General features: G+C 44.2%; 1 protein-coding gene across 2 annotated transcripts in view; it reads left to right on the top strand.

The window, feature by feature from the left end:
* Nucleotides 1–581: 581 nt before the first annotated feature.
* Nucleotides 582–15,668, top strand: part of FHL2 (four and a half LIM domains 2) — a 31,279-nt gene continuing 16,192 nt past the window's right edge. The window contains exon 1 of one of the 2 annotated variants that reach the window (XM_081858306.1): nt 582–738. The gene's annotated coding sequence lies outside the window, so the exon portion shown is untranslated. Of the gene's footprint in view, nt 739–9,426; nt 9,604–15,668 lie in introns of those variants that run through there. The other variant, XM_081858307.1, reaches the window with a different exon arrangement.

Raw genomic sequence — 15,668 nt, 5'->3', positions numbered from 1 at the left:
GGGTCCAAAGCATGGAGGAAGGTATTTTTTAACCCTTTGGCTGCTGAAAAATCCCTCCTAGAGATGCTATTTGTAGCACATGGTGGCTTAGCGAGTAAACAGCAGCTTGGGAGATTTTTATTTTTATTTTGCTGGAAACAGCAGGGAGTAAGGATTAATATCTCCTCCCTTTGCACCATTGCCCTGATCTGGATCAGATGCAGCTAGGTTTAAAAAAGAAGAAAAGAATCCCAAGTACCGGGTGCCCAGACAACCTCACATTTAGTTTGACCCTTTGTAGATAAACTATATAGCACATTACAAACTAGATCATGCGCCTGATGAAGCAGTTCATAAAAGCTTATGCGACAATAAATTGGACAGTCTTTAAACTGCCTCGGGACTCATTGTTTGTACAACTGTCCATATATGCATAGATACAAGTGTGGCTGCCTCTGGCAAAGAAACTGGAGAGCTGCTCTAACTGGGACCAAGGCCATCCTTTCCGCAGCAGACCTGTGCTCCTGTTCATGACGATTCCTTAAAAGGCAAGCCCTTCGCAGTGATGCTGTTGGCTCTTATCTCCCAGGACGGCTGCTTCTTTGGAGATATTGTATTTATAGCTCATCTGACAAACGAACTCTTGACAGTCTAATTGCTAAATACATAGTTTGGGTAATCCAATAAAGGAATAAGCCTCAGTACCAGCCTTTTGTCTCCTCATTCGCTGACTGGGACACGCAGGCACCGTTCAGCAAGGTAAGAGGAAAAAGAGCATGTCTACATATCTTTTCCAGCTACCCTTCAGTCTTGCTGCTACAAGGAGAACGGGGCTTAAGGGAATCTTGGTATATTTTTCTTTTGAACCCTAAGGAACACCAGCATGCACAAGATGTTTTTGTCGCTTCTCACAGACAGAAGCCAGATAGCCCATTGGCCTGATTCCCCTCTGATGAACTTTGCTTGCTTTTGTGTTGCTGTGGGATGATCTCAGTTGCAGTTCATGCCTCATCATGTTTTTGCTTCATGTGTAAAGGAACTGACAAATTTGACTCAGTTCACATTTAAAGCCAAACCTGCCTAAATTCACATTGCATTAAACAATGTGAGAAATGAGACGTCCTTTGAAATTCACACTTACCTGATTTTTTTCAGTGTGGTTCTCCAGCCATGTCATGTGTCCCAAAACTGTGAATAGAAATGTGCATATTAGGAGAAACCTGTGCTAAAATGCTAGCGACTTTTCATTGTTATTCTTTTTATAGGAAAAAAATGCAGATTGCTGCAAAAAAAGTGGAGGACTGAATTTAGAATTAGCAAAATGAGAAACAGAGTGAAACTGAAATCTACATATTCACCCATCTCTGTTGTTGTTGTTTAGTCGTTTAGTTGTGTCCAACTCTTCGTGACCCCATGGACCAGAGCACGCCAGGAACTCCTGTCTTCCACTGCCTCCCGCAGTTTGGTCAAACTCATGCTGGTAGCTTCGAGAACACTGTCCAACCATCTCGTCCTTTGTCGTTCCCTTCTCCTTGTGCCCTCCATCTTTCCCAGCATCAGGGTCTTTTCCAGGGAGTCTTCTCTTCTCAAGAGGTGGCCAAAGTATTGGAGTCTCAGCTTCAGGATCTGTCCTTCCAGTAAGCACTCAGGGCTGATTTCCTTCAGAATGGATAGCTTTGATCTTCTTGCAGTCCATGGGACTCTCAAGAGTCTCCTCCAGCACCATAATTCAAAAGCATCAATTCTTCGGCGATCAGCCTTCTTTATGGTCCAGCTCTCACTTCCATACATCCCATCTCTGTTACTTTAATTTAATTTACTTCAGTGTGTTGAAAGGCATCAGCTTCATCACCAAACACAGACTAATTTGCCTGGCAAATGGGGTTACCCAGTATAATTACATACTGTCTGGGTGGGTGTGCTCATTTGATTGTTTCCATTATTTCTATCCCAATTTCCCAAAAGTTTGTTTTTCAAAGCAGCTTACGAAAGGAAGCCAAAGTTCTGTTCCGTCTTCTTTGAGCCAGGATGGGTGGTTTTCGCAAAATAAAATACGTCTGAAAATAAGGGGTGCCCCACTTTTAGCAAACTGTATACTTTTGTAGAACATTAGAACCCTCACATGTACCATGTAGAATTTTCAGCTACTATTCTTTGAATACTTTTGGGGGAGTCTATCCCCTTGAACTTAATTGGACTTTCTGCATACTGAGTAAACTTAGAAAGAATCAAGTTCTTCCTCTAAGTGCACAGGAGACAGAACAGTATTCTAGGTGAAATGCCCTTTCATTAGTTTCAGTTTTCCCATTGCAGTGGAATGTTTGGACATTGGAAAATGATAAGGTAGCATACCCTTAGTTATATGCATAGCCTTCTGAATTTTTTTCCCCTTCCTGTTGCTTCCTGGTGGCTTTGGAGAACGAACCTGATAATATATTTAAACAGCTTTGCATTAGAGGTAATAGAAGCTGTGCTAAAGGAGACTTTAAAAAAAACCCCCAACTAAACTGTGTGTGACTTGTGACAAGAGAATACTTCATCATAATGATTGTGCAAAATAGCATTAACAGCTGCCGAAACATGCACTGTAAAGTGTTCATCACCCTGAATTGCTTTTAAAGTGATCTCAAGGGAGTGCTACGTTTTGTCTGCAAATGATATTTGCATGGGGGAAGTTAGAGTGATTGTACTGGTATTTTCAGGCTGTGTAAATTAATACAGTAATTGTTTTTGTTTGCAGTGTGCATTATAGTTCTGGGAGCAAGAACTTCTGAGTGAGGAAACCTGTGTTATCCCAGTTCTAGGCATCAAGGTTAAATCAGATCTCCCTCCCACCCACCAAAAAAAATATGTGTGTGCATTATAATGGATCAAAATATAACCAGCCTAACTTCTACATATAATTTCACCCATAGTTGTTGATGCTATATTGCTTTATTTGATTGGGTTGTGTCCTGATCTACTATTGATTTTTATAAAAAGGAAAATATGCTTCCACTAAACAACATGGGCATAGCCAGGATTTATTGGGGGGGGTAGGCACTATGTTGGGGAGCAGAACTGAGTTATCAGCAACGCATTTGGTCAGTTAGTTAAGCATATTTATTTATTTACTTGATTTAAGGGGGGCAGCTTCCCTGCCCCTGCACCCCCCTGGTTAAGCCCATGCTAACCAATGGGAATTAACTAAATAAATAAAATACACACCTGTGAAAAATAAGACACCTGCATCTGATCCCGGCCTCATATCTAACCCAAGTTCCATTGTCGTGAATTTGGCTTGTGCATAGAAAAGTAGCTTGCCAGGCAGAATGGCTTTGCCCTAACTCTCCTCCTGAGAGTGCTTGTTCTCTATCTGCAAGCCAATTTTTATTTTATTGATTTCTTCGTAAGAATTACCTTGCTAAGCCTGACCAAAAAGCGCGTTGCCAATATAAAGAGTTGTGGTTGTGTGTGTTTTAAATAACATCCATTCATTTTTTAAATAAGAGGAATGATTATTACACAGAGAATTCTGTCTGCAGACTTCCTCTAAGCTGAGTTATCATGCAATAAATCTAGCACCCAGTTTGACCGCATCAGTAAGCCAGGCAGTGGTGATTAGCTGAGTGAAACCTAGCTGAGAAGGTTTCATGGTTTATGGATTTTATAAATTGAGTATGAATGGAGATAGGTGCTTTCCCTCAATAATACTATGATTGTAATAGTGATGTATGTACGTGCTGCTTTTTCTGCTACTAAACTCCAAGTGGCCCTAGGATCAGATAGCTGCATTTCAGGAAAATCATATGGCAGTGTGGCACGACATGTTATATTTGTTACACCAATATCACACCAGCAAATACATAACATATGAAAGTCAAATCTGCTTGCTCATGCATGCATTTGGAAAACCTGGTTTGGGAGACATATACATAATACATAATATATTTTACATTGACATTTGCTGCAGAAAACAGTGCAGCAACCGTAATCTGCAGTGTTCTAGAAGGCATAGACAGTGTTCATCTCCCGTGAGGTTTAAATTACTGCTTTTGCACTATTTATGTGAGTGTGTGACTCTTATGGTAGGGAATAGACTGTGTATAAAGGAAATAAAGACACTTGCCATTGAATGTGCACCTTGCCTAATATAAGTTCACTGTAAGCCAGTGTGGTGTAGTGGTTAAGAGTGGTGGACTCGTAATCTGGTGAACCAGGTTTGATTCCCCGCTCCTCCACATGCAGCTGCTGGGTGACCTTGGGCTAGTCACGCTTCTCTGAAGTCTCTCAGCCCCACTCACCTCACAGAGTGTTTGTTGTGGGGAAGGAAGAGAAAGGAGATTGTTAGCCGCTTTGAGACTCCTTAAGGGGAGTGAAAGGCGGGATATCAAGTCCAAACTCCTCCTCTTCCTCCTCCTTCTCTTCATAACTGGGAAAATCCCAAACATATGAGCCTAGCCACCCTGTGTAAAGTCTTGCATCTTGCATTTAGCCTCTCCTAGGGACGGGGCCATGGGACGCGGGTGGCGGCGCCTAGGACTTGCCGATCAGAAGGTTGGTGGTTTGAATCCCCGCGATGGGGTGAGCTCCCATTGCTTGGTCCCTGCTCCTGCCAACCTAGCAGTTCGAAAGCACGTCAAAGTGCAAGTAAATAAATAGGTACCGCTCTGGTGGGAAGGTAAATGGCATTTCCGTGCGCTCCCTCGGCCAATAAAGCGAGATGAGCGCCGCTACCCCAGAGTCATCCGTGACTGGACCTAATGGTCAGGGGTCCCTTTACCTTTAAGGACAGGGCCAGAGCCAACATCTGGAACTCTTGGGCAGCTGCTGGGATACCCACAGAGAACAACACTGTCAATAACCTTGGTTTCCTCATACCAGGCAGCTCAATCTGCAAGTAGCCTGCTGCTGATTACACCACTGCTATTGCTGCCCATCCCTCAGCAGGTAAGCCTGCCTGGGAGACCCAGAGATGTAGGAGAGAGTAAACCAAAGGACACTTTGCTAGGGAGAGCCCTCGCACCCTACCTGAGGACTTCCATGTGTCCAGGATTTCTTTATTTTTTACTTTTTCCTTTGAACAGCAGAACTGCCCCTTCCCTGCCTACTCCTATATACCTACCTGGACCTCAAGGTCATCTTCTGTGGACCTTCTCCAGATGCCTCTGCTGAATGAGGCCCAGCAGGTGGCTATCAGAGATACTAGGTCTGGATCCAACCCATGGTGCTGCCTGCTTCATTTTGAGGTCATCATTGCTTCTTTCCAGCCTCCTGAATCAAAACATCATAGTTATTCCTCCTCCTTCTTGACCCGAAATGCTCTTAAACACATGCCACAGTGGAAAAAATGCTGCACAGTTGCTATTTTTAAAGAAAGTGGAAGATTTTGAGATGTTTTCCCCACACCACTCATAGTTAGATCAGTGTGGGGGTACAGCACTTATTTTCTCCGTGTTTTTTGGTGTTTGTTTCAAGGCTAGAATAAACATTTTTCTTCTTCTTCACAGAGCCATTATCTAAGAGGAACTTGCATTTAGTTGAAATTTTGGAGACATTCGAATCAACAAGTCCCGAGTCTGAGTCCTAAAAGAATGTGTTTCTGAGTGGTTCAGTGTAGAAAGCTATCCACAAGCTGAACCTTAAGAATGGGAGTGAGAAAAGCGAATAGGTGAAAAGTGTGTTCCTTCCGCAGCATTACAAAGCCAGTCTATGGTAAAAAATGGGACGCAGGTGGCGCTGTGGTCTAAACCACAGAGCCTAGGACTTGCCAATCAGAAGGTAGGCAGTTCGAATCCCCACGATGGGGTGAGCTCCCATTGCTCAGTCCCTGCCAACCTAGCAGTTCAAAAGCACGTCAAAGTGCAAGTAGATAATTAGGTACCGCTCCGGCGGGAAGGTAAAGAGTGTTTCCATGTGCTGCTCTGGTTTTGCTAGAAGCGGCTTAGTCATGATGGCCATGTGACCCAGAAGCTGTACACCAGCTCCCTCGGCCAGTAAAGCGAGATGAGCGCCGCAACCCCAGAGTCGGCCACAACTGGACCTAACGGTCAGGGGTCCCCTTTACCTTTACCTTTAAAAAGGACTGAGAGACCTGTGGCCCTCCTGATGCCACTGGACCCCAAACACCTAGCATCCCTGAACTTTAACTGGCTGGGCCTGATGTCTACAACCTCTTGAAAGCTACAGGGTCACCAGCCCTGCCTTAAGGTGTCAAGCAATGCAAAATATGCAGCCTTTTTCCAAGATCTTTCTCTCCCACTCTCAAGTGGGAATCTGGAGATTTGCTGTTTGGGTCTGCCACAGACTGGGAAACTAGACAGATTTTCATGCTGCCCTTGCCACTGATCCAGTCTGTGTCTGCCTGCTGTGTCCTCCCGAAGCTCTGCGGATTACACTGTGACATTTAGTGATTATTTCAGACTGAAGTGAGGCCCGTGCTGTGAATTCCTAAGTTTAGGATGTATGCTTTAAATTATTTAGCTATGTTGTGGGTACCTTTCTTTTATTATCTTTTAAAAAAAATGAAATGAATTTTGTACTTTGTAACCAATGCCATTATTAGAATCCTAACAAACAAGTTAAACAGGGGCAGTTGCCTGGGCACAAAATTCTTAGGGGTGCAAAATTTCAAATGGAAAAAAGGGGAGTAATAGTAAATTAAAAAAATAGCACACCCTCTCCCTCACACAGAAAATCTTCCAATGTTTGTGTGGGCAGGGTAAGGAGCAGATTTGGGCAGCAGCTGGGTGCTAGGGCACTCTTTGTGCGGCTTTAGAAAGATACACACTCCCAACCAATATCCCATCCTGCTCTCCACTGTGCTTGACACCCATGGGGCACGGTGGCTGCCACTTGGGTAGGTCGCCAAGCTATTGCCCCTTCAATCCAGCCTATCAGCAGACAGTGCCATGGATACTTGCCTTGCCCCAGCCGCCAGCAACCCACGCTACACCACTATATTCGTTTGCATGGTGGCTTGGCTCTCCCGCTGATTGAGATTTGCCAAAGTAGCAGTGCAGGAGGCACCCAAACAAGTTAACAGAAGCGAAATGCAACCAACATTGAAACTGACCTCGCTTAGTTAATGGCATTGTAAAGTTAGCTGACTTTTTATATATGTTTTTTTAAAAATGGTATTAGCGAAAGCTGTCAGAATCTGTGCGAAAGGCACCGGTCCTCACACAAGGCAGATGTGCGAACTGTGGCAAAGCCATGCTTGAGTTTGGCTGCGGCAGATTTCTCCCCTATACCTCCTTACCAGTGCATGTCCCACCTCTCCGATCAAAGGCTGTTCAAAATGTTTTCGGGATGGGGCTCCAAGCCCCCCACCCCCACATTCTACTGTGTCACATTCTATTTGGACCATGTCAGTGGCAGATCTTGGGTTCTCGAATTTCAGTGGTACTCTGTGTGATGCCAAAATTCAGTACCCCTCTGCCTCCCTCACTCCATTTCAAAGCATAGTTGCAGCGTTGATAGGGGTCCCCCCCCCCCGAGACTCCGTCGCCAGTGCGACCGATCCGACTGTGCTCCCCTAAATCTGCCTCTGGTCATGTTATGCTTGAGAACAGGGCCCCATTATGAAACAGACTTCGTCTCATTAGTTTTGCATGGCTGAAGTCAACATCCTGTATCCTCCAACTTTTCTAGCAATCACTGTCTCTTGGGGTGGGAAACATATATAAAATGTAAGGAGAAATCACAGCAGGTTTTCTCACCTGCAGCGCAAGCCTGATTTCCTCCTGGCTTCCAATCTGTGGGGCAGCCACATAGCCTAGCAAGTCAAATAATTGATTAGCTGTCAATCTTCCCCACACACTCTATTTTAGCTGGGCTGCCTGCTTTATTTTTTTGGCACCCCGTGATGTTGCATTTATATGTTTCTCTCTCTTCCCTTTTTTTTAAAAAAAGTGGAAACATTTTTGAAAAGTTGCAAAACTTCTCGCAGGGGTCAGCAAACTTTTTCAGCAGGGGGCCAGTCCACTGTCCCTCAGACCTTGTGGGGGGCCGGACTATATTTTGAAGGGGGAGGAATGAACAAATTCCTATGCCCCACAAATAACCCAGAGACGCATTTTAAATAAAAGCACATGTTCTACTCATGTAAAAACACCAGGCAGGCCCTACAAATAACCCAGAGGTGCATTTTAAATAAAAGGACACATTCTACTCATGTAAAAACACGCTGATTCCCAGACCGTCTGCAGGCCGGATTTAGAAGGCGGGTCTTAGTTTGCCTATCAATGAACTGGGGGGGGGGGGCTATGTGCACTGTCCACTTTTTTCCCCTTTTTTGCAAACTTACAGAATTGTTCACACACACACCGCCACCCTTCCACTTGGAGATTAAACAAAATTACGTATGTCTGGATGTAATATGGTTTTCTCACTCTTAGATTAGACCCCCTGCTCTACATGTGGTACTAAATTTAAACTGCAAGTAATTTTATCATGAGGATTTTCACCTTTGAGCCTCATTTATGTTAATGGCTGATTCTTTTTCCTGTGAAAGAGGAAATGACCATACTGGCCAAGGAAGGTTTTACATGATTACAAACTCAATGAAGGCAATGCCTCCTGAATTCTGTAACAATCAACACCTGACACACTCCCCATTTAGCTTACGCCACTCTCTGCCAACTCAAGGAATGGAGTACAAACAGAATTTGAACAGGACATTAATGTGCCTGCACACCAGTGTTCAGGTGCTTCAACCCTGTGTGTTTAAAATGATTCAAAACTGGCTTTCCAGTCAAGAGCTGTTTACAAACTGCCTAACGAAATGCAAGAATGTCCATTTCTTGATGGTGCTGTAAAGTCTCTGTTGGCAATTCTCAGAACTTAGCACCCAGAATTCTCTTGTTGTGAGGCTTGGTAGTCAAATCCTCATTTGGGGATTGATGGCTAGCGTGAACTGGCCCTCAGTCCCACCAGACACATTGCTGAGACTTATGACCTTTGGCCACCCTGACAGCATGGCCAATACAAGGGGGCACAAACAGGTAACATCATAACCCTGTTTAGGACATTAACCAGGTGAAGAGGCACACAAGATTAATGGGGGAAAGGTGTGCCAGGATGTCTGCTTGTGCAAGATTCAAACGCTTATGCATTTTTCTTTGTGTGGGCGGCAATTGTTTCAGTTGGCTGGCATTGCTTAGAAGCAATGCAGAATTTAAAACAGAGATTATTTTTAACAAAACCTCCCCCAAAAAGGGGGGGCAAGTATGTGAGTGGAAAACCCACTTATTTTGTTGTTTTTCATATAAAAAGAACACCTAGGGGCAGAGTCAACAAAATAAGGCGTGGGGGATTTAGGGGTGCGAAGGATCTGCTCCCTCGGATAGTGTTGAATGCCAGCTGCACCGAGCCTCAAAGAATGAGTGCCTCTAGTGCTTTCTTCTCCTTATATGGTAAAATGATACACAGGGGTTTTTCACTAGGCTGTGAAGGCAGACGCCTGTTTCCACACAACACAGACGGCTGAGCAGAAATCAGGAGAGCCGCTTGTTCAGAACTGGAGGAATCCCCGGCTAGCTGTACATCTCTCCTCTCCTCTGCCAGCAGGTCACTGTGTTGCCCATTTATTAATGGATGTGACTCTCCATCCCAACTCCAGAGGGTACCATTAACTGCCTGCCTGTAAGTAGATGTCCCTTTTTGTCCCTCCCTGCAACAGCCAACAACAAACCTTTGGAGCATCTGCTATAAATAACAAAAGGGTGTGATGGGTAGAACAGGGTGTGATGCTGAGGCAGAACAATGGTTTGCCCAAGATGCAGCAACAGCCCTAGCTGTCTGTGTTATATACGGTGACAGGGCTGGCCCTTTGTTTTTTTTAGCAAATATGGGCTATAGAAAGAGGTCGGGTAAGAATAATGGTGTTGTCTTCAGGGGGAATGTTCGGTGTCTGAATGTGACATGTGAGCAGGGAGGTATGGCATTGTGTCAGATCCCATCGCAACAATTTTCACTCCCCAGTGACATGCTGGATAAGCCCCGGGGAAGCTCATAAATGAGAGTTCAGATATTGGTTTCTTTTACACCTCTGTGAACACTTCCTGCTTCCCAAAGCAACAAAAGACCTCATTAATTCTTTCCAGTAGCAGAATCAGAAGAAACAAAGGTAGCCTTGCCTCTTTGCTGTCTCTCTCTCTCACGCACGAACACAAAATAACTAAAAGACAGAGAGTCCTCTAAAGTGCATTGCTATTGTTTCAAGATATTTAAATGGAAGGTACACGGTTCTTTTCTTCCTTTCATTCGTTTATTTAATGTTTAATCCCTGCCATGCTTCTTCTATGTTTGTAACTGAAAAAATGCATGTGAGTTGACAGCAGCAACTTTTGTATCTTGTCATTTTTATTCAATTATAAATATTAATGTCCCCTCTTTCTGACTTAACAGGCTTCCAAGGCGGCTTTGTGTATATTTCTGTATTAATGGGTCACTTCTTCCCTTCCTATTTCCCACCACAATACCTTTACCCTTGAGGTTGTTAAAACAAACTGATGATTTACTCTAGATTGAACAGTTGCCATGTGAGTAGTGTATTATAATTGCATGCGAGTCATGCATGAAGATGAATTAAGGAGAACCAAGAAAAGAAAGAGAGAGAGAGTTAAAGTCCCATTTAACTCAATAAGAATAAATTGCCAAGGCATTTTAGTTCCATTGATATCAGTGATATGGACTCAGAACTAACTGGCTTTGTTGTTGTTGGCATCTGTCAGTCTCAAGAGACAATGACTCCATGGATGAAGTCAAAATGCTGTGTTAGCAGCACCAAAGTGACCTCCATGGGGTGCAAACCTGGGCAGTGTGTATAGAGATTCAGGGCTGCCCAGTCGACAAGACCCACCTCTCGGCCTCACTGATGTGGTCCAAAGAAAAGCAGAGAAATACGTTTGGCACCAGCTTGGCTGCAGGAGTTGCCGGAAGGAGGTGTACAAGGCTCCTTCCAACCGTCTTAGGGACTCCACTCTGGATGTGCGCCAGTGTGGTGTAGTGGTTAAGAGCGGTGGACTCGTAATCTGGTGAACCGGGTTCGATTCCCCGCTCCTCCATATGCAGCTGCTGGGTGACCTTGGGCTAGTCATGCTTCTCTGAAGTCTCTCAGCCCCACTCACCTCACAGAGTGTTTGTTGTGGGTGAGGAAGGGAAAGGAGATTGTTAGCCGCTTTGAGACTCCTTAGAGTAGTGATAAAGCGGGATATCAAATCCAAACTCTTCTTCTTCTTCTTTACTCCTTAGCCTTTTCTTCTCCTGAAGATATCCCACAAGGCAACAGAGGTTTAGGATCAGCTTTCCTTCTCCTAGATGGGCTACCTTCTCAGGTTAATGAGCCCCATCTGCCCCTCACTTCCCTTTACAATATGTGCAGAAACTGCCTTCTTAACTGCTGGACCCACCATTGGTTTCATCCATTCAATTTGCCAGAGCCTGTTTTTGCGTGCAGAGGTATTCCCTAAGAAACTGAGGGTTTAAGACCCATCGACTACCCTCACCTGGTTTAGCTGGTCATAGCCATTCCCAGGTTGTGACTGCTGTCACATGCTGACAGCTTCTAGAAAATACAGGTAGTTGCAGGGTAGAGACCAAAGGTGGACCATCCTTTCCTTAACACTCCATACACTGTGGACCAAACGACATAGGATGATTTTCCCCACATTATTTGATTATTTCTCCTGCCAATTACCTGCTACTTAATACATTAAAAAGGAGGTTTCCCCTTAATGTAATATAATAAATGAACAGAGGATATGCTTTCAAAAATGGTGTGTACAGAGTGTCTGTTTTGTTGTTTAGGGTGTCTTACTTAAAGACTGGGAAGGTTAGAATCTATACATACTAATAAGGACTTCAAGTTCCTATGTGGAAGCAATCCAATGGTGCATTCAGCTTTGGGACTTTTGGTCCATCTGCACTTTTAAGCCACCTATTGTAGAAGCCAGGTAAAAGAAAAGTTAGGGCAAAATGGACAACCACAGCCTTGAACAAGCGCATAAACTATGCAAGCGCTTCATTCATCTGATCAAAGCTGTGGCTCAGGAGTCACTATTGAAAAGGCTGGAGTATATGCACATTCTGAACATGGCCGTGATGAAATGGCCCAATGCTGTCTGGCACATACTCACAGCTAAACAAACTATGGTTGGCTTACAGAACTACCCACAAGTCTCAAAAGTTCATGGAGACAGCAGAATAGGGTGTAGCAATTTTCAAAATGGACTGCCTGTGTGTTCCTGCCATGCATAGCTGACGGGTCCTTTCCTCCTGAAAGAGTGTGGATAGGCATTTCTCAAATGCCTCTCTAAACTGCTATGGTAGTGATGGGGAACCTGAGGCTATTTTGGGGCTACTGCTCTCATCAGCTGCAGTCTGCAAAATCAATGGTCAATGATTTATGGGTGCTAGAATTCCACATCTGGAGGGCATAGGTTCCCCATCCCTGTTCAATATCCTGGATCCCCACTCCTTTTCTTAGGAAGGTAAGGTAAGGAAAGAGGAAAGAGGATCCTAGCATTCCTTGGTCCTCTCTAAAAGCCATCCTGACCAACAAGGCTGGGCAACAGCAGCAAAAAGCAAGTGCAGCAACCTCTTCTCATTGTTGCCCTGTTTACCCAAATGCATAGATAAGAAAACACCATGCTTCAACTAGACCCACACGTAATTATCAGTTAAACCTGGGTAGGCATATTGGGTGGGTTGTTCTTAAATAAGAATAACACTTTCAGTAAATTATCCAGCTCTATCTAATCTCTCTCTCTGTGTGTGTGTTTCTGGTAAACCAATTGCTGTTATTTTGGCAATTACTTGCCAAATATCGAGGTGATGTTACACACTGTACTTCTTGACCAACACTTTCCAGTTTAACGGGTAGCAAAAGACACTGAATTGTTAGGATTTACAGCTTCCAAGCCATGCATAACAACTGCAAAACTTCTACAACACTGTAATAATTTTGGTTGGTGACTGGCCAAATAGTGGGAGCATTCCTCTCACATCCTTATAACCAAGGTTTCTTTTCCTTTTAATCTGGACACAAAAGAAATTTCCAATACCATTGACCATAGCATCCCTCAGGATTGGTTGTTTGGGTTGGGCCCATGTAATATTGCCTCCAGTACTGCCCAGTCTTGGGGGTTTGTTCTGGGTGCTTTTATTCCACCCCCTGGTTGATGGCCTGTGGGCTTGTATTCTGTTCTCCATGCTCTTTAACACCTACACGAAATTGGTGGGGGGAAAGTCATCTGGAGGTTTGTGCTGAAGCGTAACCATTATACAGATCTATTCTTTCCCCATCTACTCATCCCAAGGAGAATGCTGGACCTCTGAATTGGAGCTGAATGATGTGGAAGTGCTTGAAGCAGATAGGACAGAAGCCCTGTAGGTGGGGAAACCAACTCTTATGGAGCCAGCTTTACCTTCAGTCCTTGGTGATGTCCAGTTTGGGAGTGCTATTTGAGTCAACTGGGAAGCTCGGGTGGTGGAATAAACCTTGCCTCTTCTATACATGCACTAGTAGCACCTAGTCTGGATTAAAAAGGTAAAGGACCCCTGACAGTTACGTCCAGTCGCAAACAACTCTGGGGTTGTGGCGCTCATCTTTCTTTACTGCCCAAGGGAGCCGATGTTTGTCCACAGACAGTTTTTCCAGGTCATGTGGCCAGCATGACCAAGCCGCTTCTGGCAAACCAGAGCAGCACACGGAAACGCCATTTACCTTCCGCCGGAGCGGTACCTATTTATCTACTTGCACTTTGACATACTTCCGAACTGCTAGGTTGGCAGGAGCTAGGACCGAGCAACGGGAGCTCACTCCGTCTGGCGATTGGCTGTGGCTGCAGCAATTGGGCAGGTGACTGGCGGCTGTGGCAAGGCGGGCAGGTGATTAGCTGCTGCGGCAAGGTGTGTGATCGGCAGTGGCTGCGGCAAGCGATCAGCAGTGGCGGGCAGGCGGGTGAGCGATTAGCGGAAGTGACCTGCCCCCCCAATTAAACAACTTAATTTATTAATTTTGGGTTTTAAAAAATAGGGGCTGTCTTATATATGGGGGCGTCTTATACACGGAAAAATATGGCACATGTTTTAAGACAGGGATGTGGAACCTCAGGCCTGGGTACCAAATGAGGCCTTCTTGGTTTCCCCAGGCAGCCTTCAGGATTCTCCCAGGCCCAAATCTCAGCCCAGGTCACAATCTTCACTGGAACACCTCTGCACCTTCCTCCAGAGCTTTTGCATCCTTGATAAGACCTCTTGCTTGCCTGGGTATAGGATGAAGAGTTGTGCATGCAGATACCTCTGGCTTTTGCATGTTTGGCACGTAGCTCACAATGCAAAAGAAACAGCCACATCCATTGCTTTGTCCACCTTTTAGCTCTGGTGCCACCCATTTCTGACCTATCGTCCTACACAACCTTGGCGTGTGGCCCCCACATGGTTGCACCCAAGAAAATGTGGCCCTTGAGCTGAAAAGGGTTTCCTATCACTGGTTTAATACAAGCAGCTGTTTCCAGGTCCAGTTGTAAATGCTTTTGAAATTCCTGGATGCTTTGGAACCAGGTGTAAAGTTGCCCCTTATAATGAGAACCACCTGAGTCCCAAAGCACCCTCTAACTTCCCAGGGTGCGTCTTGTGAGGGGGGGGAAAGCCAATTCCTTGCATGCAGAAAATTCCAGGTTCAATCCTCAACATCTCTAGCCGAAAGGATGAAAGAGCAAGTGATGGGAAAGGCCTCTCTTGAACCCAGGACCTTTGAGAGCCACAGCTAGCTGGAAATGACACTATGCAGCAAAATAGGCAAACCACCTGAACTTTGGCTGAAGCAGCCTAGTTTCATTGCTCCTAATTAAAGATGGAAATATGATGGATTATGCAGGGTTGGGGTTCTGGGATACTGACTGTTCTGAGGAATGAAGAGATATAAAAAGTCTATACTTCCCCCCCCCCCCACACACACAAAAGTGTGACATGGAAAATTGTGAATAGCATTTGCATGTTTGCATCTGCACCCTGCTAACTACTCTACAGATAGATGGATCGATAGCAATCAGCTATCTATCTGTCTATCTATCTATCTATCTATCTATCTATCTATCTATCTATCATCTATCTATCTATCTATCTATCTATCTATCTATCATCTATCTATCTATCTCTATCTATCTCTATCTATCTCTATCTATCTCTATCTATCTATCTATCTATCTATCTATCTATCTATCTATCATCTATCTATCCATATCTATCATCTGTCTATCTATCTATCATTTATCTATCTATCTATCTATGTATCATCTATCTATCTATCTATCTATCTATCTATCTATCATCTATCTATCATCTATCTATCTATCTATCTATCTATCTATCTATCTATCTATCTATCTATCTATCTATCATCTATCTCTATATCTATCTATCATCTATCTCTGTATCTATCATCAGCACACACATACCATCTTTTCTTATTTTCCAGTCTCTTCATTCCATTCTTGTTTGCAGGGATTTGTAGCTTTGATCGGAAAATGGATTAGAGTTCTTGGAAGGAGGACATAAAGTTCTTGCGAAGCAATGAGAGGCAATGTTTGTGCCAACAAACTGGTAGGGGACTGAAAAATGAGCTACTCCCGGTAGTTTAGTTTTGCTAGGCTGTAACAAAAAGAGGACCTTGTAAATCTTTACAGCTTTTGAAACAATAACAA

Source organism: Podarcis erhardii (assembly GCF_964252035.2).
Source record: "Podarcis erhardii genome assembly, chromosome: 4".
Lineage (NCBI taxonomy): Eukaryota > Metazoa > Chordata > Lepidosauria > Squamata > Lacertidae > Podarcis > Podarcis erhardii.
Note: the sequence above shows the minus strand (reverse complement) of the source record. Positions and strands in the feature narration are given on the sequence as shown.